This window comes from Mus musculus, chromosome 12, assembly GCF_000001635.26.
Source record: "Mus musculus strain C57BL/6J chromosome 12, GRCm38.p6 C57BL/6J".
NCBI classification, from domain to species: domain Eukaryota; kingdom Metazoa; phylum Chordata; class Mammalia; order Rodentia; family Muridae; genus Mus; species Mus musculus.
The window spans coordinates 35,020,702-35,046,146 of NC_000078.6; the positions used below are offsets into that span (position 1 = coordinate 35,020,702).

General features: G+C 40.7%; 3 long non-coding RNA genes across 3 annotated transcripts in view; 1 reads left to right on the forward strand and 2 right to left on the reverse strand.

The window, feature by feature from the left end:
* Gm40385 overlaps positions 1-867 on the reverse strand; it is a 30,624-nt gene extending 29,757 nt beyond the window's left edge. The window contains exon 1 of the long non-coding RNA XR_872675.1: positions 609-867. This is a non-coding gene — a long non-coding RNA (predicted gene, 40385). The remainder of the gene's footprint in view (positions 1-608) is intronic.
* A 17,308-nt stretch (positions 868-18,175) lies between these two features.
* Gm40386 lies at positions 18,176-21,966 on the forward strand. The gene is made up of 2 exons (XR_872676.2): positions 18,176-18,678; positions 19,641-21,966. It is a non-coding gene; the product is annotated as a predicted gene, 40386 (long non-coding RNA).
* On the reverse strand, positions 18,745-22,758 carry Gm33922. The gene is made up of 2 exons (XR_381445.2): positions 22,071-22,758; positions 18,745-19,182 (listed from the first exon to the last, which is right to left on the reverse strand). It is a non-coding gene; the product is annotated as a predicted gene, 33922 (long non-coding RNA).
* Between the last annotated feature and the right edge of the window lie 2,687 nt (positions 22,759-25,445).

The window sequence follows — 25,445 nt, forward strand, 5'->3', positions numbered from 1 at the left end:
ACACATAATCAAAAATAAAACTATAATTTTAAAATTATCTTTAAAATGTGACTAGTATGGCATGTAAAAAAATAATAGGACAAGCCCACTTAGGAAGTGTACATAACTCTGCTTTTCTTTATTTCTTTTTTTTAAAGACTTATTTATAATATTTATAGTAGTACACTGTAGCTGTTTTAGGTATACCAGAAGAGGACATTCGATCCTATTGTGATCCATGATGGTTGTGAGCCACCATGTGGTTGCTGGGAATTGAACTCAGAACCTTTGAAAGAGCAGACACTGCTCTTAACAGCTGAGCCATCTCTCCAGCCCAACTCTGCTTTCCTAATGGATCTTTCCAGATACCGCCACCACCATTGCCATAGGCATTTCAAGTTGAAAGAGTGAAATAAGATATCCTTGTCTGTATTCCTTTCAGTGTTGTTTGCTTTCAATATTTTTGTGTCATCTGTGAAGCATCTCTTCTTCCCACGGAGACATGGAATCTTTTCCATCCCCTTTCGGCTGAGAGCACTAAAGACACACCAGTAGACAGTCCTTCACGATCTCAGGAAAAAACAGGCTCCTCTCTACACTGGTTCAAGCCTGAAGGTTTAAAAACCCACCTTGTCTTTCATCAGCCTGGTTCACGAGAAAGTTGGGCTGCTGCTAAGGGCGTGGTGTCTCCAGAGCACTCTAAGTATCCCTTGGATGGCATCTGTGTGAAGCAGGTCAGCGCTTTCATCTTTAAGAGTGGGTAAACAGGACACAGAGAAATTAAATGATAATGTTGCCTTGCGTCATGAGCTCGCTTGTTTTTGAGCTGACTTCCTGCCTCCTAGCCCCAGCTACAACAAACAACATATCAAAATACTGATCTGTGTATTGTTATAGATCGGTGAGTCATCAGAGCGTCCCGTGCTTCGTGAAGCTGAACTTCACATTTCATGTTCTGGCTGCCCAATTGACCTGCCTTCCCCAGCCCCTGATTTTTCTAGCTAGTTTGTACTTGTATGTTATAAGCCTTGCCTTAAGCTGATTCCCCATTCCCCCCCCCCCTCATTTGGGCTCTCTTGTTTATTACTCACATTTATTACTCCTGGATCTCACAACAAATTGAGACACAAGGGCCCTATTGTAATATTGGGGAAAATCGGATTGTTTTTCTCTCCATGTTCCCTAGCACTGATGCCTAGCACAGCATAGTGACTTCAGAAATAATTTTCAGCTTAAGATGAAAAGATGATACATACATCAGTCAAGAGAGAATATAGTGTGATAGTAAGTAGTGTAGACTTATTGCTCAATGTGATGGTATCTTCATTGTCAAGGTGTCTGGACTGGAATCACATAGGGGACACCTCTAGGAGTTCCTGTGAGGGCATTCCTGAGACAATTAAGTGAAAAAGACCCACCCTGAAAGTGGGAGGGACCATCTGGAGGACTAATGATCCAGACCAAACCAAGGAAGAGATCAAGCTGAGTGCTAATCCTCTCCTCTCTCTGCTTCCTGACTAAATCCTGTGACCAGCCAGCTCGGCACTCCTACGCCACGCCTTCTCCACCGCGATGGCCTGGATGCCCTCCAACCATGAGCCAAAACAAATCTTCCTTAAATTGATTTTGTCAGGAGTTCCGTCACCGCAGCGAGAGAAGCAACAAAAGTACACTCTTCATGTAAATGCCCTCGCAGGTCAGCAGTGGCTCAGTGGTGCAGACAGACAAGGTGGTGCAGGCTGAAATAACTGGGGAATTTCTTTTCCTCGACAATTCTTCTACAAAACCATCTGTGTGATCTGTGAACTCTACAACACTTTTGTGAAAATGTTACCTAAATAATAGTGCTTTTGCGTGTATTTTCCTCAACGTTGCTTTTATCCCTTTCTCTTATAATTTGGATTTAGAATGTCTCCCAAAGGTCCACAGAGTCAATGTATATTTCCCAGCTTAGCACTATTAGAACGCGGTGCGAACCTAAGAAATAAAGCCTACTGGGAGGTTTTAGGACACTGTGATATGCCCCTAAAGGGAATAAGGGGCCCTAGTTTCTTCTCTTGCTTCTTTTTGATAACCAAACATTTGTGGAAAAGGTTTTTCCCATAGACTGGAAGATCCAATCCTGTGAGTTAAAACAAACCTTTTCTCTTCATAAGGTTGATGATTAAAAGTATTTCTTATAGTATCAGAAAATTGACTAGCATGCATATAATATAATATAATATAATAAATATAACTACAATATAATATAACTACATTATATTGTCTACCACAGTTCAATCAAAAGCAATTTGGTAATTTAGACAAGGCAAGGGTTAGAAAACAGTGGGCCCAGCTATCTAATTCTAGCAACAAGGACTACTTAAGGAAGAGAAGAAAGACAGTATTTCATGGGCAAGGGCCATTGAGGGTAGAGAATTACCTAAGTCTGACTGAGGAAGCACGACCAGTAGACCAGAGAGAAAGGTTTAAAAAAAAAAACAACAACAACAACACCCCAAAACAACCCTTGGGCTTGATTTGAACAGAAGTTATCATTTGAACAGAGTCAATGGTACAGTTAGTATAGAGATGGCAAGCAAAACAAAGGCTCATATAACCCAGGATATGCGTAGTATCTAAAAAGATATACAAATACCTGAAGAAACTAATTTGATGATAATCAGGTTCTGGGCTATTGCACAGCAGGTCTTAGTCAATAATTAATGGTATGGGGAAATAAGGGCAAAGACACAATGTGATTGCAGGAAGATTCTAGAAACTGCTACACAAGGTTTCTTAGTACAAGAATAACATGCTAGATGCCCTAGTTTTGGAGGAGGATGAGGTCTGAATGCAAGGGCAGAGTCCCAGTTGAACGAAATGAGGGCAGGAGTAGGCTGCACACATGTAGACAGCTCTGCCCAGTCCTTTTGGGCACTCTTAACTAGCCAGTCCTGTAGTTGACTTCACGGATTACCCTAGATACCTTTTACTGGCTTTTCTTGTTCTGGTGAGAACAGACCAAGGCTTCAGCAATAAGCACCACAAAGAAAAATATTTTCTGTGAATTATTAGAAATCTGAAGTCTTATTAGAAAAGCTTCACTTACATTCATGTTTTAAATAAATCTTACTCAAGTTTTCCTTGAGTTTCTGTGTGATTTCATTTTTCACAGATAGCAGATGTATCTAGGGATCTCTCTTTTGTATGGATGAAGTATGAGGCTAAATTTGTCATTTTTCTAAAATTCTACATTTTAAATATATTTTTCTAAAGAATCTATCATTTCTTCAACTTATTTAAGTTGGCATGGTTTTTCATTTCCTACATTCTATATGTACTTGGACCTATTTCTGGATTTGACATTCTGTTCCACTGGTCTCTCTATTCACGCATCCACATTGCACATTTTTTAATTATAGAAATTTTATGGTATAATTATATCGTATAAAGCTAGCCTCAACTCATTAGATTGTCTTTATTTGGAATATTTGTATTTTTCTATATGAACTTTATGATTAGTCTGTCTCTATCAAACAATAATAATTTCAGATTATTTTAAACATATTAGCTTTGAAGAAATTTGCCCATTGTGTTTTGAGTTTTTCTTTCCATAAACTAGGAATGTCTTTCAACTCTTTCAGGTATACTTTCAGAATATAAGAATGCTTCAAAGCATTTCCTTAAGGAAATTTAGTACATTTTCCCCCTTAAGACCTCTAAAGACTTCATTTCTGTTCTCATTAACTTTTTTCCCTTAAATTACATAACTTAAGTGGTTATTGTTTCTATGGGTGCAAACTATCCATTTTAAGTGACTCTAATCTCTAATCCATTTTAAAAGTTTTACTAACCTCAGCATCATTATGTAGTCTAAATTACCAACATAGTATCTGTAACTAGAGTTTTGCTCTTTTCCAAGTCTTATACTTTTTATTGTCTCTGTTTGGATTGAATTATCTAAAGACTCCAATTCTAGTTGAGTAGCCATGAAGCTAATTGCCACCCTTGCCTTGTTCCTGGCATTGCCAACATTGCTTCCAGGACTTTTTATCTATATTGTATCTGTATCTGTATCTATCTGTATCTGTATCTATCATCTGTATCTGTATCATCTGTATCTGTATCATCTGTATCTGTATCTGTATCATCTGTATCTGTATCATCTGTATCTGTATCTGTACCTGTACCTGTACCTGTACCTGTACCTGTACCTGTACCTGTACCTGTACCTGTGTCTGTGTCTGTGTCTGTGTCTGTGTCTGTGTCTGTGTCTGTGTCTGTGTCTGTGTCTGTGTCTGTGTCTGTGTCTGTATCATCTGTATCATCTGTATCATCTGTATCTGTATCTGTACCTGTACCTGTACCTGTACCTGTACCTGTACCTGTACCTGTACCTGTACCTGTACCTGTACCTGTGTCTGTGTCTGTGTCTGTGTCTGTGTCTGTGTCTGTGTCTGTGTCTGTGTCTGTGTCTGTGTCTGTGTCTGTGTCTGTGTCTGTGTCTGTATCATCTGTATCATCTGTATCATCTGTATCTGTATCTGTATCTGTACCTGTACCTGTACCTGTACCTGTAACTTTACCTGTATCTGTACCTGTATCTGTATCTGTACCTGTATCTGTATCTGTATCTACTTCTATATCCAATCTATATCCATATCCATATCTATATACATTGTACTATGGAAATGTTTCCCAATTTGTAGAACTTTTAAAGTCTAGTCTTGTGTGTAGACTTGGGAGTGAGGATTGGGTATGTGTTTTATACAAACCTTGAGAAGTGATTCGAAGGTAAATTTTCACCTGAGAACAGTTCCTTGTTGTTCAACAGTAAGTTAACCAACTGCACAAATATTCATCACATCACATTTTGTGTAGGACCTCTGCATACAAAGACAGGCCTTTCAGTCTGGAAGTTCATTTTAACAGAGGGCAAAGCCCTCAAAAGCAACGGTGCTCATGCAATCCCTGTGGTGTGGCAAGTATGTGATCAGTAGCATCTCTACCTGAAGTTCAATGTTTCTACAGCTCATTCACAATGTGCTCGTCCTATAAATTGCATCATATAAGTCTATCATCTTCTGCTTTATAAACAATTCCAAACTGGCTTTCATGAATAGTCACTGTCTACATTAGTTTAAATTATTATATCTAAGTAAAATTATAAATTTACTGGGGTAAAGGGGTAGCTCCCTTGGAAAAGTGCTTTACTACCCAAGTGTGAGAACCTGAGTTTGATTACTAGCACTCACATAAAACAAAGCCAGGCTTGATGGTATAGAGTTGTAATCCTTGTGTTAGAGAGTTGAACCCCACATCTCCATGAGCCACTTCGGAAAGCAAGGGCCTGGAACAGGCTATGTAGACCAACTGGCTTTGCACTCACAGAGACATTCTCTCAACTCTCACCACCCAGTGAAGGGGTTAAAGGCATGTTCCTCTATGCCTGGCCATACTTCCCTTTTTGTTGATTATTTCCCTATGCTTGGGAAACTGTACTAAGCCTAGCAAATTGCGTGTCATTTGCTCATACTTTTCTCTGCTACAGTACAAAGGTGACAGCATTCTAACTCTTTGCTGGGTTATCTAGGCATGAATGATGTGTTTCACAGACGCCTTGGTACTCATAAAGCCTTGGGTAATGAGTTACCACGGAGATCTGTGGATTGTTCACTCAAACTCCATCTGCATGTCACAAAAGAATAGCTGGTAACAAACTCAGGGTTTCTGTGTTTGTTTTTTAACATTTGCTTTTTAACATTTGTTTTTATACCCCAACCACCGATTTTCCTTCCACCACCCTTCCTAGTCACCCCCCTTACTTACCCCTCCCCCAGATCCAAACCCTCAGATACATTTCCTCTTCAGAAAAGAGCTGGTCTCTAAGAGATGACAGTCAAACAGGACAAAACAAGATAGAGTAAGACAAGGCAAACGCCTTCCTATTGAGCCTGGGGACAAAGTAACCCTATAAGAGGAAAAGAGTCCCAAAGGCAGGCAAAAGAGTCAGAGATACAGCTGCTCTCACTGTTAGGAGTCCCACAGAAACATTAAATTAACAGTCATAACATGTATGCAGAGGACCTGGCATAGACCCACACAGGCCCCAAGCTTACAGCTTCTGTCTTTGTGAGCATGTGAGACCTGTTGACAACTACAGCCTTAAGCTCAGTTTTACACTTCATTGTTTAGGACAATACTTGTGTCACCGTAAGGTATTTTGTAGAAGACAATTACAAGTGAGTGAGCATCTGATAAAATCAGTGACTTACATAGCACTGTTCCAAACTGTGTTTCTCCGGATTTAACTTTCCCCTTTAAGAGCTGAACCAATAGCATGCTAGTTAGCAAACCTATCACAAGTGCCTACAAGGAAGATTTGAGTACTGTAAGGAATGCTAAGGGACCAATTCCTTCACCTTGCTGTGCCCATACACCTACAGGACTTATTCTCTCTCTGTGCCTCTTTCATCTATGTTTCAATATGGTTTTATTGTTAAGCGTATCTATCTATTAAAGTAGCTAATAGAGTAAGAGAGATTTATGAAGACAAATATACTGCAAAATAGTAGAGCTTTATAAGTCAAACTAAGCTGGATCACCCATACGAACAAGCTTCAGTTGTAGACTTGAAGATAGAATTTCTTTCTTTGTGGCAATTAATGCTCGTCAGATGGCAACTTTTAATGACTTATGTGATTTTTTTTAAGACGTGACACTAAGTTTCAACTAATCATACACATTGAAAGTGGCAAAATTCTTCATAAAATGGGCCAGTTGCTTTACAAGCTTTAGCCTCCCTGTGGTTGTCAGGAGCTGTGCTTATTACTCTAGTTGTCTTCCTGTGAAAAGCCTTAAGTATTTTGGGCTCACTTTAGGTTATTTATAATGTTGTCTCTTGGGTCTGAGGTGGTAGAGTTTTAGTTCTAAAAAAACTTTAAATTCTAAAACAAATTTACTTTAAATGAAAGCACTATATTATATACTATTGTGTGCATTATATTCCAAGGGAGATTCAAAGAATTCTTTTTAGTGCACTAGGTATAGTGAACCCAAACTACAAAGGCTGGCATAATATTGCTCCAGTCAGGTGAGCAGGGCTCACAAAGCCCCATGTGTCATGCTTACCCAAGCAATAAATTACTTTTCAGACAAAAATCGCCCTCTGAAATTGCTTTAGCTTTTCCTGAAGTAAAGGCATTGAATGTGAATGGTTGGGAGCATGTTATTTTGCTTTTTCAAGTTCAATTATTTTTCTGCTTGATAGCTAGCATCACAAGAGAACAAGATAGGTTCTTATATTTTACCATTTTCTCACTCATACTGAGTCCGGTTTTAATTTTTCTTCAATAATGATTCTTCCAATTTCATAACTCGGCCTCTAAGCATAGAAGTCTGTTTTCAAGTAATAGTAAAAAATCTGGGAAACGGGTAGAAGATCACTGAGACTTGTGTCACTGCATAGCACACGCAGGTCTGCCCCAGGTTGCCATCCTCCTGCCCCCTTTTTCAGTGTGCTAGGGTAGCTGAGGTGTGTCATTGCATCTGACTCCTCATTGGACTTTAATACCTAATATCAAGTTATTTCTAAGGATACACAGAAGCTACTCTTTAAAGTTTTAGTGGAATAAAGACACCGATTTCTTGTTAGATGTTCATCTTACTTAAAATTTCATAAATCCAGAGAATAGAAAAAATGCCTATTTTAGAATCTCTTGAGAGATGTGCTAAAAATATTACACATACACAAATAGGCTAGAATGTGAAGAAAGCAAAGAAGATCAAATAAAAACCTAATGTTCCTCTGGGATTTCAAACTTTGAGGAAGGCCTCAAATCTAGGTTAAGAAATCAGGTGAAGACAAACTCAGATCATCCTCAGGTGCCTGTAGTTACTGCTGGACGAGGGCAAAAGATGCTGAGAGAATTCTAGCACACAGAGCTATTTATTTGGTTATTTTGATTCGTGTGAACGTTGGTGAGAGATTATGGATTTATAGTCCTTTCGTGAATCGGATGGTAGCCACAAACCCTGCTCCAGGGCAAAAATGCACTTAAAATCAATCACACAAAGTTTTGTACAGTTTCGGGAAGTTTGCAGGCACACCGAGGCATGCCCCTGACCGCACCGGGCTTTATACTAGTCAGGACTCACTGCAGATAGGAAAGAGTGGGTTCATGTTGTCAGGAGGCAGAGATTCATCTTTGAGTGTGAGATTATGGTGGCTCTTCAGGCTGGGGAGATAGTGAGTAGTGACAGCAGGCTCCAGGGCCAAGAGAGAGCAGGGAACTATGTTCCTCTTGGTTGAATGTAATGATTTTAGTTTTTTTTTTTTTTCCAGAGACATATTTTCATCTGGTAGAAAACATACTTGCTGTCGTCTCCCCTCCCCCAGCCTGAAACCTGCTTGCTCAGGGGTGGAGCTTGCCAGCTCAATCATTCTGCCATACCCACTGCTGGAACCTGCCGCTTTGCTGTTTGGAGCTGTGCACATGGTCACCCTGCTATTGGACCCCAAGATTAATTGGCGGGAATCGGGCCCCCTTCCCCTGCTTTATAATTGCGTGCGGAACAGTAAAATTGAGCTTTGATCAGAATGCCTGTCTTAGCTACATTTCTTTATCTCGCCACCTAGCCCCTCTTCTCTTCCAGGTTTCCAAAATGCCTTTCCAGGCTAGAACCCAGGTTGTGATCTACTGGCCAGACACAACAACTTGCCAACAGATCCAGTTTTGCAAGGCCAGAAAGAACATCAAACACAAAGATGGAGTCCTTCTCCATTAGGCCTGCTAGCCTCTATCTACTGTCTCCAACACTAATCCAGTTGGAGTTTTATGACCTCTGTGGCAGGAAGGCTAGGCAGGCAGAGTCTGTAACTGGAAGGAAAACTAAACTCTTCAAATTTTGTAGCCAACATCTCAGGGCTCCTGAATCAGGGCTCTAAGACAGTTGAGATAACTGGCAAGGGATTACCTTCTTCATCTTTAAGAAAACTACTTGAAGGGGACCATGAAGAAGGGGACATGTTGACAACCAGTGGATAAACTGAGGCTGTGTGAGGGGAGGGGTTAGGGTATCAGTATTCTGCAGATAAACTGTACTCCTCAGATAAACTGGCCTCCTGGGGGTACACAGTGAGTATGCACAAGATGCATGTGACATGTACACGTGTGCATATAAATTTAAAATGTATTGTATTTTTATAACAAGTAGCAAACAAAACAACATAACATGCATTGTTTTGTGCTTCTAACACTTCTGTTGAATTTCTGTATCCTTAAAAGGGAGCTAAAATTGACAAAAAGTGTTTGACAAAGATGAATGCTTGCCTGCTATTTTCTTTTTCATTAACAAGTGAGCTGTCAGGACTCTCCTCGTTTGTCAATAGTGTGGGCAGTGTCTTTGCTGAATTGCAGAGTTGCTGCTGATACGTGAAGGCAAGTTCAATCTTTGGTGACATTCATGATGTAAAAGCTAGTCATGGCACCTTTTAACTTTACTATGCATTTCCTGATCTCTTTCTTAACTCTGCAGAATCAGCCAAACAATATTTTAATCTTTGTTTTCCACTCCAGCACACTTCTCTGAGTGCTTCCCCATGAAACAGACACCAGTGAACTCCATCTAACCTCATAGAGCAGTAAAATAATTATGAAGTTTTTTCCAATGCTTGTTGCATTTATATGTAACTTATTAATTGTAAGTTTAGATACTTTAATATTTAATTATTCTTTCCTTTTTTGTTTGCTTCTTGGTTTTTAAAAAATGGGTCTCTTGTAACCCAGGTTGGTCTCCCAACTAGCTAGTGTAATCAAGGCTGGCTTTAACCTAACTCCTCATGTTTCTGACTTTACTTTCTACCTCCTAGATGAAGCCATTCACTGCTACACCTGGCTTGTATATTTTAATTTTGAATCATTGTGTTAGAAAATCATCTAGAAAAAGAATAAGAGTTGAACAATTGCTCCTTTGAGACAGTTCAACCGAATCTTAGCAGATGGCTTGCATGATCCTAAAGAGGAAGGTACCAGCGAAGAAACAACTTGAACAATTGTTCCTTGGTTAGAGAAAGGCCGCAGTGGCTCTCTCTGCTGAGGGTTAGCTGGGAAAACAGATTCCTCAAGCCATATTTATGTAGGTTCTATGCTAAGAGTAACTCTCATTTGAATAATTTTACTTTAGGATTTGATGGAATATAGAGTATTCACTATTTTGGGATTTTTCAAATTCATTTTTTCTTTTTTTTTTTTCTTTTTTTTTTCCATTTTTTATTAGGTATTTAACTCATTTACATTTCCAATGCTATACCAAAAGTCCCCCATATCCACCCACCCCCACTCCCCTGCCCACCCACTCCCCCTTTTTGGCCCTGGTGTTCCCCTGTACTGGGGCATATAAAGTTTGCAAGTCCAATGGGCCTCTCTTTCCAGTGATGGCCGACTAGGCCATCTTTTGATATATATGCAGCTAGAGTCAAGAGCTCCAGGGTACTGGTTAGTTCATAATGTTGTTCCACCTATAGGGTTGCAGATCCCTTTAGCTCCTTGGCTACTTTCTCTAGCTCCTCCATTGGGAGCCCTATGATCCATCCATTAGCTGACTGTGAGCATCCACTTCTGTGTTTGCTAGGCCCCGGCATAGTCTCACAAGAGACAGCTACATCTGGGTCCTTTCAATAAAATCTTGCTAGTGTATGCAATGGTGTCAGCGTTTGGATGCTGATTATGGGGTGGATCCCTGGATATGGCAGTCTCTACATGGTCCATCCTTTCATCTCAGCTCCAAACTTTGTCTCTGTAACTCCTTCCATGGGTGTTTTGTTCCCAAATCTAAGGAGGGGCATAGTGTCCACACTTCAGTCTTCATTCTTCTTGAGTTTCATGTGTTTAGCAAATTATATCTTATATCTTGGGTATCCTAGGTTTGGGGCTAATATCCACTTATCAGTGAATACATATTGTGTGAGTTTCTTTGTGAATGTGTTACCTCACTCAGGATGATGCCCTCCAGGTCCATCCATTTGGCTAGGAATTTCATAAATTCATTCTTTTTAATAGCTGAGTAGTACTCCATTGTGTAGATGTACCACATTTTCTGTATCCATTCCTCTGTTGAGGGGCATCTAGGTTCTTTCCAGCTTCTGGCTATTATAAATAAGGCTGCTATGAACATAGTGGAGCATGTGTCCTTCTTACCTGTTGGGGCATCTTCTGGATATATGCCCAGGAGAGGACTTCAGAATATCAAATAACCCCATTAAAAAATGGGGCTCAGAACTGAACAAAGAATTCTCACCTGAGGAGTACCGAATGGCAGAGAAGCACTTGAAAAAATGTTCAACATCCTTAATCATCAGGGAAATGCAAATCAAAACAACCACCTCACACCAGTCAGAATGGCTAAGATCAAAACTTCAGGTGACAGCAGATGCTGGCGTGGATGTGGAGAAAGAGGAACACTCCTCCATTGTTGGTGGGAGTGCAGGCTTGTACAACCACTCTGGAAATCAGTCTGGCGGTTCCTCAGAAAACTGGACATAGTACTACCGGAGGATCCAGCAATACCTCTCCTGGGCATATATCCAGAAGATGCCCCAACAGGTAAGAAGGACTCATTTTTTCTTTTATTAGTATAAATGATAAGAAAGCTTTTTGTATCGTTTTTACAAAACATGTTATTTCTAGCCATTTATAGTTTAACTGAAAAAAAAAAGGAGACAAAGCAGATTCTCTGAAAGCCTTCCTTGCTTCATGGTTGGTGTGTATGATTAAAAATGACTTCTGATTCTTCATTTTGTGATTTGAGTCTGTCTTTCTTGTTTTCTCGCAATCCTCTGGACAACTGTGAGAGGCAAAGTGTCAGGAGACAGTCTGGACGTGCTGCTTAGCTTGGATGTACTATTTTTCTTAGACTAACAGAAATTACACTGAGAAACATTTGATATATATATTTTTATGTATTTAGCAAGGAAAACAAGCCTCTTCCTTGGCGGCTTTCTTGTAATTCAGACTTGTACAAGCTTTAAGAAACATCCTTAATCATCAGGGAAATGCAAATCAAAACAACCCTGAGATTCCACCTCACACCAGTCAGAATGGCTAAGATCAAAAATTCAGGTGACAGCAGATGCTGGCATGGATGTGGAGAAAGAGGAACACTCCTCCATTGTTGGTGGGATTGCAAGCTTGTACAACCACTCTGGAAATCAGTCTGGCGGTTCCTCAGAAAACTGGATATAGTACTACCGGAGGATCCAGCAATACCTCTCCTGGGCATATATCCAGAAGATGCCCCAACTGGTAAGAAGGACACATGCTCCACTATGTTCATAGCAGCCTTATTTATAATAGCCAGAAGCTGGAAGGAACCCAGATGCCCCTCAACAGAGGAATGGATACAGAAGATGTGGTACATCTACACAATGGAGTACTACTCAGCTATTAAAAAGAATGAATTTATGAAATTCCTGGCCAAATGGATGGACCTGGAGGGCATCATCCTGAGTGAGGTAACACATTCACAAAGGAACTCACACAATATGTACTCACTGATAAGTGGATATTAGCCCAAAACCTAAGATACCCAAGATATAAGATACAATTTCCTAAACACATGAAACTCAAGAAAAATGAAGACTGAAGTGTGAACACTATGCCCCTCCTTAGAAGTGGGAGCAAAACACCCTTGGAAGGAGTTACAGAGACAAAGTTTGGAGCTGAGATAAAAGGATGGACCATGTAGACACTACCATATCCGGGGATCCATCCCATAATCAGCTTCCAAATGCTGACACCATTGCATACACTAGCAAGATTTTATCGAAAGGACCCAGATATAGCTGTCTCTTGTGAGACTATGCCGGGGCCTAGCAAACACAGAAGTAGATGCTCACAGTCAGCTAATGGATGGATCACAGGGCTCCCAATGGAGGAGCTAGAGAAAGTACCCAAGGAGCTAAAGGGATCTGCAACCCTATAGGTGGAACATTATGAACTAACCAGTACCCCGGAGCTCTTGACTCTAGCTGCATATGTATCAAAAGATGGCCTAGCCGGCCATCACTGGAAAGAGAGGCCCATTGGACTTGCAAACTTTATATGCCCCAGTACAGGGGAACGCCAGAGCCAAAAAGGGGGAGTGGGTGGGTAGGGGAGTGGGGGTGGGTGGGTATGGGGGACTTTTGGTATAGCATTGGAAATGTAAATGAGCTAAATACCTAATTTAAAAAAAAAAGAAACAGAAGAAACAAGTGGATGGAATAATCTTTCAATAAATGAATTTGGTAACTGCACAGTATTACATCATTTGGTAATTATTTCGTCTGATATTATTTTGAGTCCAGACTTGTTGTCCTTAAGTCTTATAGGCAGGCACCATCATACTCCATTTTCATTCCTTAAAATAATCAAAGAAAAACACAAGGCCAAACTATAGAATTATAACAGAAATAAATGCATTCAAGTGTTTTTAAGGTCAGCTAACACTTTTAATCTCCGCACAGGGAAGGCAGAGGCAGGCAGATCTCTGTCAGTTCGAGACCAGCCTGATCTATATAGCAAGTTCCAGGACAACCGGGGAAACGTAGAGCAAACCTGTCTCAAAATAACAATAAAACTGTTTCGAGGCACCTGGTTTAAGGCTAAAAGAGTTTAATAAATAAGAGAAAAATAGCATGATCAGTTTACGTATATAATAGAATATACATTCATGTGCTTTGTGACTTGTTCTTCCTGATAAGTGTCAGGTCACTGGGTCATCTTTCTGTACTCTGATGGAGCCTGAGCTCCTGGTTGTAAGAGAATGGTTTAGGAGCTGGGGACTAGCCTCAAGTGAAATAGCATGGGTTGGCCAAAGGATAGATTTATCAATATGGTTAATTATCAGGTGACTGGAGGGAAATGCCATTGGTCTGGGAAAGCAGAAAAGGCTAGGGTCCTAGTAGAGGAAAGTTAAAGAAAACACAGCTGACACAGCTGGAGTTTGGCATACACCCCCACCCACACATACCCACACCCGCACACTGGAAGATTCTAGAAGTAGAAAACGTGTTTCACAGTAACCTAAATAAGAGCACAATACTACAGAATTTAACTTTACAGGCTGGCCTCAAGCTTGGAGATCTGCCTGTCTCTGCCTCTTAGTGATGGGTTTAAAGGCAGGCGCCACCACCAACGGGCCTTAGGTCCTATCTTAAGCATAGGATAATCAGATAATCTTTTCTTTCCACTTATCTATCTATCTATCTATCTATCTATCTATCTATCTATCTATCTATCTATCTATCTATCTATCTATCTATCTATCTACCTCTCTATCTGTCTGTCTGTCTATCTATCTATCTATCTATCTATCTATCTATCTATCTATCTATCTATCTATCTAACTATCTATCTATCTATCTATCTATCTATCTATCTATCTATCTATCTATCTATCTATCTATTTATTTGAGAAGGGTCTCATTATGTCACTATGTAGCCCAGGTTGACCTCTAATCTGTGGTTGTAACCCAGAATGTCTTCAGACTCCAGTGATCCACCAGTCTCAGTCTCTGTAGTGTACCACACAACTGCATACAGCTTGCTGTGTTTAAACACAGTTCGCTATGTGGCTTAGGCTGGCCTCAGATTATGTGCCCAAGTTGGTCTCTAACTTGTAATCTTCCTATTTTGATGTCTACCCTGACTCCAGTCTTCTTTTTTTTTTTTCATTTTTTATTGGATATTTTCTTCATTTACATTTCAAATGTTATCCCCTTTCCCGGTTTCCCTCCCTCCTGGAAACACCCTATCACATCTTTCCTCCTCCTCCTTCTATGAGGGTGCTCCTCCACCCACCCATCCACCCACTCCAACCTCCCTGCCCTCTATTCCCCTACACTGGGGCATCTATGGAGCCTTCATAGGACCAAGGGCCTCTCCTTCCATTGATGCATGACAAGGCCATCCTCTGCTACATATGCAGCTGAAGCCATGTATACTCCTTGGTTGATGGCTTAGTCCCTGGGAGTTTTGCGGGGGGAGTTAGTTGGTTGATATTGTTGTTCTTCTGATGGGGTGGCAAACCCCTTCAACTCCTTCAGTCCCTTCTCTAACTCCTCTATTAGGGACCTTGCGCTCAGTCCAGTGGTTGGCTGCTAACATCTGCCTCTACCTCTGTAAGGCTCTGGCAGGGCCTCTCAGGAGACAGCCATATCCAGCTCCTTTCAGCATGCACTTCTTGGCATCCATAATAGTGTCTGAGTTTGGTAACTGCATATGGGATGAATCCCCAGGTGGGAGAGTCTCTGGGTGGCCTTTCCTTTAGTTTCTGCTCTACACTGTATCTCCATATTTGCTCCTGTGCTGACTTCAGTCTTGTACTGCAGTCCTTTGTATGTTTTCCCACAGCCTGGAGCACTGAGTATACATGCACATTGCATTATAGTGTTGGTGATGTTTCTCTGTAAGCTTTCCTTAGAGTGTGATGGTTAGTGTTGGTGGCCAATTGACCAAGCCTAGACTTATCTGGGAGACTGGCCTCTTGGCTTGCTTGTGGGGATCATATTGACTACCTTAATGGAGGTGGGAAACCTGCCTGCTGTGGCTGGTGCCATTTCCACCATTCCCTGACTGTATAAATAGAGAAAGGGGGCTTGAGTAGCATACGCATCCTTCCTTCCCACTCTGCTGACTGTGGATGTGATGTCATTCAAGCTCCAGATGATGAGACTTCCTCGTTATGATGAGCTGTACTTTCATTGTGAGCGACAATAAATCCTTTCTCCTGTTAGTTTCTTTTGTCAGGATATCTTATCATAGCAACAGGAAAAGAAACTGAGACACAGAGTGATCACACTGCGTTTTAAGTCTGTGACCATAGGATTTGATGGGGGAGCCAGATTCCATCTATTTCTTTCCTCTGATTCCAGGCTAAATTATGTCAGGCAAAAAATGTGAAGAGCAGAAACATGTTCTTTGAGACCCTGATCACTGGGTGGTAAGTGATGCTAAGTGTTTCCAGTATGAATTCCACAGCCATCTGCAGTCCACTTTAAGGTTAATCAGAAACAATGTATAAACAAAATAGCAAATTCCATGATTCTATTAAAGAATTATTTTGTTCACTAGCCAATCATGTATTTCTTTTTTAAAAAATTTTTATTAATCATTTTATTTGTTTACATTTTAAATGTTATCCCCCTTCTTGGTTTCTCCTCCATGAACCCCTCACCCCATGCCCCCTCCCTTTGCCTCTAAGAGGGTGCACCCAACCTACCCACCCACTCTGGGCTCACCCTTTGGCATCCCACTTTTCTGGGGCATCAAGCCTCCCTAGGACAGAGTGCCTTCCCTCCCACTGATGCCAGACAGATAAGGCTGTCCTCTGCTACATATGTAGCAGGAGCCATGTATACTCTGGTTGGTGGTTTAGTCTCTGGGAGCTCTGAGGGGTCTGGTTAATTGATACTGTTGTTCTTCCTATGCGGTTGCAATCCCATTCAGCTCCTTCAGCCCTTCCCCTAACTCTTCCATTTGGGTCCCAAGGTATAGTCCAATGGTTGGCTGTATCTGCATATGTCTTAGTCAGGTACTGGCAGAGCCTCTCAGAGGACAGCCATGCCAGGTATCAGCAACAGTGTCTGGGTTTTGTGTCTATGGATGGAATGGATCGTATGGAGGAGTGGTCTCTGGATGGCCTCTGCTCCAATTTTGTCCTTTCATTTCCTTTAGCAGGGACAATTCTGGGTTAAAACTTTTGAGATGGGTGCATGGTCCCCTCCCTCTACTGGGGGTCATGTCTAATTACTGGAGGTAGTCTTTGTTGGGTATTTCAGAGAATGTCATTCTCATTGTGTCCTGGTAGCCTCTCAAATACCTGGCATCTGGGACTTTCTAGTGGTTCCCCAAGTTCCCCATGTTCCACTACTTATTTTTATTCATTCTCCTGGCCATCTGTCTTCTCTCCTGCTTCCTTCCATACATGATCCTGCCCCCTTATTTCCCTCCCTCTCCCCTCGCCCACTTAGACCCCTTCCTCTCTCTGCCTCCCTGATTATTTGTTCTCCCATCTAAGTGGGATTGAAGCATCCACACTTTGGCCTTCCTTCTTGTTAAGCTTCATATGGTCTGAGAGTTGTATCATGGGTATTCTGAGCTTTTGCGTTAATATCCACTTATCAGTAAGTACATATCATGTATGTCCTTTGGGGTCTGAGTTACCTCATTCAGGATAATATTTTCTAGTTCTGTCCATTTGCTTACAAAGTTCATGAATTTGTCATTTTTAAAAGCTAAGTAGTATTCCATTGTGTAAAAGTACCATATTTTCTGTATCCATTCTTCCATTGAGGGACATCTGGATTGTTTCCAGCGTCTGGCTATTATAAATAAAAATGAACATAGTGGAGCATGTGTCCTTGTTATATGTTGAAGCATCTTTTGGGTATATGCCCAGCAGTAGTATAGCTGGGTCTTCAGATAGATCTATTTCCCATTTTCTGAGGAACCACCAGATTGATTTCCAGAAGGGTTGTACCAGCTTGCAATCCCACCAGCAATGCAGGAGTGTTCCTCTTTCTTCACAACCTCGCCAGCATCTGCTGTTGCCTGAGTTTTTGATCTTAGCCATTCTGACTGGTGTGAGATGGAATCTCAGGGTCTTTTTGACTTGCATTTCCCTGATGACTAAGGATGTTGAACATTTCTTTACGTAATTTTCGGCTATTCGAGATACCTCAGTTGAGAATTCTTTGTTTAGCTCTGTACGCCATTTTTAACTGGGTTATTTGGCTATTTGGTTTAACTTCTTGAGTTGTTTGTATATTTTGGTTATTTGCCCTCTATCAACCATGTATTTCAAAGCAGGTGATTTTCTTATAGAAGCAGAAATAAATTGCACACCACACACACACACACACACACACACACACACACAAAGAGAGAGAGAGAGAGAGAGAGAGAGAGAGAGAGAGAGAGAGAGGAGAGAGAGAGAGAGTGTCCTCTCCATTCATCCCTCCATGTAGCATTTCTATCACTATAAGCAAACAGGTCCCATTCAAAGCAGAACATTTGGCTTTCGGTAGCAACGGAAAGAGCGCTTCCCCAGCAGCAGGAAAGCCCAAAAGGGACATCTATTTTTAAAAATAACATGTGAAACTCTCAGCATTTTGCTGATTTAACAAACAAGACAAACTACAGATCTTCCCCATGCAAAAGAGGAGAAAGGTCCTTACAGATTCCAGAGCTGGCTGATTTTGCACGTGCCTTATTTAAGGCTTTGCTCTTACTTGCCAGCAGGGTTTTGGTGTTTGTTTTGGCGTTTGGTTTGGTTTTGGTTTTTCCTCCTCCAATTCTTCTGATTTCTGATCATCTGCGCATATGCTTTTCAGGGCAGGAGGTGTCTGGTCCTGGGTGGAAAGGTGGCAATGGAAGTTCATTACCATTCGCAAAGCAGTTCACAGCAGCAGTGCGGCTGCTCAGCAGTGAGGCTCTGTGTAAGGCGGTGGGTGAGGAATGTGCTAGTGGGAGAAGTGATAGGAAAGGAAACTGCAACCGGCTCCTTGTCAGCGATATCGGAGTTTTAAAGCAGAAAGAACCCCAGAACCTTTTGATTTGCTGCACAGGTTTTGCCTGGCGATTAAGATAACCTGCTGTGCTATGGGCCATAGAGCAGGGCTAATCTAACTGTACGTTTCAATCTACCTTTACAGAAAAAGGAACTACAACTTAACTGGTGAGTTTTCACTTCAAGGATGTTGTTCTATTAATACCAAGAGGCAGGGCCATGCTGCAAACCTTCTGTCCTCAGCTCTATTTTTATTGCATAGGCAATAATTATCCAGGGCACATGTGTAATTTCTCTTCCATTTAGCTGTTTATATATTTACTACAAGTAGTTTTCAGCTTCAAATCTTCACTGAAAACAAAATATCATTGACAAAAGGGTGAAGGCATGCCAGACTAACTTCAAGCCCACTAACACACTGCTATGGAAGAGTATATCCGGGTTCTGAGAGCAAACTAGTAAAAAGCTAGCAGCCTTAGTTGTTAGGCCAGTAAGACAGGACGCAATATAATGGCAGTCTTTGATTTCACCCTTCTTCTGTAAACATGGAAGTAGCTGAGGTAAGCCTTATATAAGGAGACATATTAGGCTTGGTCTAGAACTGATTCCGTTTCTCATTTCCTCCTTTGAAGACAAAAACAGGAGTTCAGAGTCCAATCACATTCGTGACTCCTGTCAAATCGAAGACAAAGATGTGTGAAATGATTTAGTTTTAAGGTTTACCTTAATGCATCTGAATATAAATACAGATATAATAATTAACCATATAACTCTACATGATATACACATGTGTTTCTATAAGACTATATGTATATATGGTAAGATAAATGTACCTCTGTATATATACTTTTAAAAATATTGATTGTACTATTATATTTGTTGTACAAATTGGGCAAAATATTTTTACTCTCTGGCTTTAGTTTTCTCCTTTGTAAGATGGAAATAATAACAGTTGTTATCTTGCGGGGTTGTTGTGAAAGCACTTAGAATCTGGCACACAGTTAAAACTTAGTAAACATTAGCTGGTTGGGTATTATAGAGAATATGTCTATTCAATAAAGTCATTGGTTGTTCAGATCTACAGATGAACATGGGAAAGCAACTGGTCATCTTCTTCCCTTGTGTTTTAGGGTCATGAGACTGTTCCATATGATAATGAAGGTGAATACATGACATTATGAATTTGTGAAGATGCACGGAACTTCACTGCACAGGCAGCAAGGCATCCTTCACAAATAAAAACAAAACCAAGCCATTTCGATCTGGTTGATCTCAGGAATGAAAGCCAACGGCCACCTGGAATCCAAGTGTATTATAAATACAGGAGACAGCCTCACTGAAGGTTAGGGAGAAGAGGTACTATACCAGTATCTTTGGAAATGTGTGTGTCTATAAAACTAATGATTCTGCAGGCATGAACTCTGTACTCTGGGTAACAAATGTTTCCCATGAGAGTAGATGCTAATAATTCTGATATTGCTATACATGCATTTATAAATGCATAAATTTATACATTTATAAATGCACGTGTGTGGATGATTCTATGTGCCTCTGGGTGTGTGCTCATGTGTGTACTGGAAGGTAACTTCAGGTGTGGTGTACTCCTCACGAATGCTGTCCACCTCCTTTCAGGGTCTTGCTTGCCCTGGAGTTCACCATTGGCTGGGGTGGCTGGCCCCTGGGCTGTGTCTGCCTCCCCAAGGCCAGGATTAAAGTGTGCTGCATAATGCTCAGCACACTTACGGGTTTATACGGGTTCTGAGGACCAAACTTATGCTTTCAAAATAAGCACTTCACTGAGTGAACTCTTTCTTTGGTCTCTCTATATATATATTGAAAGGAACAGTTAAATACACACACACACACACACACACACACACACACACACACACACACACACACACACGATGATAGAAAGCCAGCTTCTTACTATTGAAGTATGAATTGTACATAGAGAGAGAAGGCTATATAATGAGCTTTCTGATAATATGTTAGATTTGAAGAAATTTGTATACACTTGTATGTGTTTATAGATACTGATTCATATATCCTAGGCTGGCCTTGAATTCCTGCCTCGGCCTCCCAATCAGTGGGACTATAGGGTTGAACTAGCATGACCAGCTATGTTTAGGTTAATATAGCTATAGATGGTTACATACAAACGTACTTGCAGATGGGTGCATATACATGCATTTCTGTTCTGGTTTGTGTGCAAATTGTCCTCAATAGATGCACATGCTCGAACATTTGGTGACACTCAAGTGGCACTGTTTTGGAAGTTTGTGGAATCTTTAGGTCTGTGTGGAATGGCTGACAGAAATTGGTTTTGGGGGTAGATCTTAAAGTTGGTCTCTATTCCTGGTTGGTTGTAGTGAACAAGCTGCAATCTGTTGCTAAGAAAGCCATAAGATGTATTTCTTGAAATTGATCCAAAATTAATCTCTCAATACTCTTATAGGGGCTTTTCTCACACCAATAAGAAAAGTGACTCCTGCAGTTTCTTGGCTCTGTTAGCTCTAATGGCCCAAAATGAAAAACAGTCCAAGCAGGAAACAGCACTTCTAGAGTCCAGGTCTTGTTTCCAAGATTATTTGTCAATGAATGGAATGGAGGTTTCTTTGAGAAATGACTGACTTTAGGCCTAGCTGAGGAAGGGCCAGTTATAGCGTATGCAACCAGAAGTAGAGGAAGTAGTCATAAGGAAAAACAAAAAAGTGCCCAACACCAATCAACCCCAACCCCAACAACAACAACAACAACAACACTCATCCCACACTGACCAGAACACATGAAACGACAAAGGGCAACCGAAAGCACATCACTGGATAAAAAGCAGAGATTCAGATTAATAAACTAGTGTGGATTACAACTACCAGTATAAAAGAAGTACCAAGGTCCCCATATCTGTAATAGTGATTTGACATTTCCGCTTCGCTTCCTGTTTTCTAATAGGTAACCGCCCACCCATGCTTGGGCAAGGTACTGCCGTTAAACTTGGAGTGTCAGACACAAAAGGCAGACATACCAGGGAGAGAGGGCTCGATGGAGAGAAGGTGGGGGGGGGGGTTGAAGGAAAGTTTGAAAGAAGATGTTAGTGACTAAATTTATTATTATTTGTATGAAACTGTCAAATAAACACGTTTTTCAAAATAGAGAAGTGACAAACCTCTCATGGAAAAGAATTCCAAGCAATTTGCTAATGCACTGTCCCCAGAGAAGAACAGCGCACGCTTGCATTTTCTAGGAAAGGAATGCCTTTTGTGATTCTTACACGGAGGAGGGAAGCACCTCACAGTGACAAGCCTCAGTGCCAGTGAGGTGACCTGAGAAACCTGTCATGGATCTGTAAGGCCTCTTCCAAATGCCTGCTATGATGCCATACTAAATGGCACCAGTGTCTGTGATCAAGAACAAAATGTTTAAAAGTGGTCTACATCTAGCTTTTGTGGTTTTAAATACTCAAAAGAAAAAGAAGCCTGTATTTGTATGTGTGTGTATGGGGCATGTACATGCTATGGTCTATGGATGCTTTGAGGACAACCGTAAGGACCAGTCCTCACCTTCTGCTTTGGTTGAGGCAAGGTCTCTTTTGTTCTTCCTGTTGCACATACCAGGCAAGCTGGCCTTCAAACTTCTTCTCCCTGGGGGAGCAAAAGGGTTATGGATCTGGCCTACCTAGATCAGCTTTTCATGTGTTCTGAGGATTTGAACTAAGGTCCTTAGCATATATAAGTACAAGTTTATATCTATCTATCTATCTATCTATCTATCTATCTATCTATCTATCTATCTATCTATCTATCTATCTATCTCAAGCATTTTCCATCTAGCCATCTCCCAGCTCAAAGAATTTGTTTTTAAAACCATTGATTGGATTCTTCTAGCATATCAGGCTATTACATATTTGTAATGTACTCCTATATAGATCTTAGTGTAATTTTGTTTTAGAGCTATTATTGAAGAGATAAATGAACATTATCATTTTGTGGTTCTCCATGCTGTTAGCAGAAGCTCCCTATTATTTGTCTTAGTGTTAAATTGTGTCAGTAGATCCTCAATGAAGCACCATGCATGAGAAGAAAAGGATATGCTGGGCTATTCAAAGCTTGACTTTACAGCTCTGCGACTTGAATTATCCTGCTAACTTCAAACTGAATGGGGCTACACTGTTGTGTGTTCTTAGAATGTATGTCTGTGTTCAGTATGTTATTTCGATCTTGTGTTATGGGTTTGGCGCTGAACCTTGTTTTTTTTTTTTTTTTTTTTTTTTTCTCGAGACAGGGTTTCTTTGTATAGCCCTGGCTGTCCTGGAACTCACTTTGTAGACCAGGCTGGCCTCAAACTCAGAAATCCACCTGCCCCTGCCTCCCGAGTGCTGGGATTAAAGGTGTGTGCCACCAGGCCTGGCAGCTCTGGACCTTGTTAATGAATGTATGATGTTTAGTGCTCTCTATAGGACAGTGTACATCAGCAGCAGGTGGCTTATTTCAAATCTGTTAGAAGTGAGGATTTGGAGGTTTTCATCATAAAGATAATAAAATATTTAACTTTCCTCATTTGATTTAACTGAATACACATATTGCAACACTGTGAATTTTATAATCATGATTTAATAATAAAACTAAGATTGGCCTAATGCACACAAATTTAAATATGAACATTGTAGGATAGATGCGATTTGTTTGGGGAGTTAAGGACACATACTTTTTCAGTTTCTCAAAATGAAATTAGACCCATTTTGTGGAAAGATGACTATGTCAAAAAAATCTTTTTTTGTTTCAAAACCAAAGAAACTGGCAATAAATATTTAGCCTTTGGAGGCTCGGACATCAAGATCACCAGTGGCCTGTTCATGAGTATCTAGGGTTAGCTTTTGCCCATTACCTCTTCTGGGCCATCCTCTGTCTGTTACTCAGGCTGACCCACACAGCTGTTAGCAGCAAACCCTCTGCCGTATCACGTGCTTCAAAAGAAAGCTTGTTTTGTTTTAAATTTCTTATCGGTAGTCCAGCAGCCTCCTATCTCAGACTTCCTCTAAACCAACTGGCAGGAATAGGACATCCTCAAGGTCATAGGGAATGGAGTTGTGACCCTTGCTAAATTGGGGGCTTACTTTGACTTTTAGAGTTGCTTGTGTAGGCAGTTTCTTCTCTAGCTACATAACTCAGATTCTGTAACTTTCTGCAAAAGCACATTTTGCTTTATTGCTTTAGCTAGAAAACTGATGTATATCCAACACTGCAATACTTTTGTACAACAACATTGTAAGATGGTCAAGAGAAACTAGGCCAATAATCCTGGCAAGATTGAAAACCCAAGGCCCTCCTTTGTTATAGTGAGTTCACGGCCAGTTGGAGGAACACACTGAGACTCTATGTAAAGACAAAGAGTAACAAGAAATCTAGAGATATAGTTGATGGGTAGAGCTCTATTTTAGCAGGCAACGAGGCCTAGGTTCATTCCTAGTGTCACCAGGAAAATACAAAGTCTGTCCTGACACCTGCTAGCTCTGCAGTGACTCAAAAATACAAAATAAGAGTATTCAAAATTAAGTTTTAAATATTTGAGTTTTCAACACAGAGGATTTGTTTCTAGCTTCCATTAGGGTATTTTCCTGAGGTCTCGTAGGAAATGGCTCACTATTCATGTAAGAAACATTGAACATCCACTCTGTGCCACATGCTGGTCCAGTGTTTGGGGGCATTGAGGCAGCATAGCTTGAATACATGATATTCCTGATTTCATGAAGCCTGTACTCTACTAGACGACAGAAAATAAGAAGGGAACCAGCAAGTATAAGTACTATGAGAAGGAGAACACAGCAAACAGAGAAGATGGTAGGTGAGGGGCAACACAGTAAATGTGAGCCCAGGGCAGGGTTCCTTGCTGGTACTGGTAAGAATTCTTCTGAATAGAGTCAATTGTACTAATTATTACTGTCTAGCTGTGCTAATTACTGTCACAGGACAGTGGGATGTCCAGTTATTACAGGAGCAGGGAGTGGGCCTGAGTTGTTAGAACAAACTGTGTAGTTGAAATAACTTGTGTGGGGTGTTGGAAGAGGTGTGTGTGGGCAGACAATCAGCACAGGATTTTTTTTAGGTCATACTCAAAGATTCTGGCTGGGAAATCTGATCGGAAGGACTAGGAATCTTGCTTTGTTCCCAGGCTTACAACGTTCTGAATGCTTAAGGCACACCCATGTCACAGCACAGGTTTGTGTGCAAATCCATTCTGCTTTCACAAGGGTCTCCCTTAGCTACGGATGGCCTTGAACTGGCTTTGCTTACTTATTTCTAACCTGACAGTAACCTTGTATTTCTAACTCTCCAGGCATCACAGCCCAAGTGCTGGGATCACAGGCATTTGTTGCTACACCTGACTTAAGTGGTCCTGGGGATTTAATGTTGGGCTCTGAGCATGTTCAGCTAGGGCTCCTAGTTTGTCACCTTTAAAAAAGGGAAAACATCTTATACAAAAGGAAATTGATGGAAAAAGTGGAACAGAATACCCAGGGAAGCCACCTAAATTACAGTTTTAATTCAATAGTCGGTATTTTAAACATTAATGAACCTTCTGCATTCTTATTTACAGGATGGAACAGTATCTTCTTTCAGGTTCCTTGTTGTCTCTTCTCTTGGTTTCTCTCAGTATTAACACAGTTTGCATTTTCCAATCTTGTTTCCTATTTATAGATTAATCTGCCAGTGCTTCAATTATATTTGGTTGTATTGCAGACGTTAGAATGCACTTGTTCCAGTAACAGAAAAATTATATATATATAAGTTGCCCAGTAAAAAACAAACAAAAAAACCCAACTTTGCTATAAACTCACTGAATGGAGCAGTCGGGGCTTTTCTTCAAAGTCTGTATGACATCTTAAATGAAATTTTATTTTGGGGGACAGAACAGAATAGAGATAACACAGGGTTTGT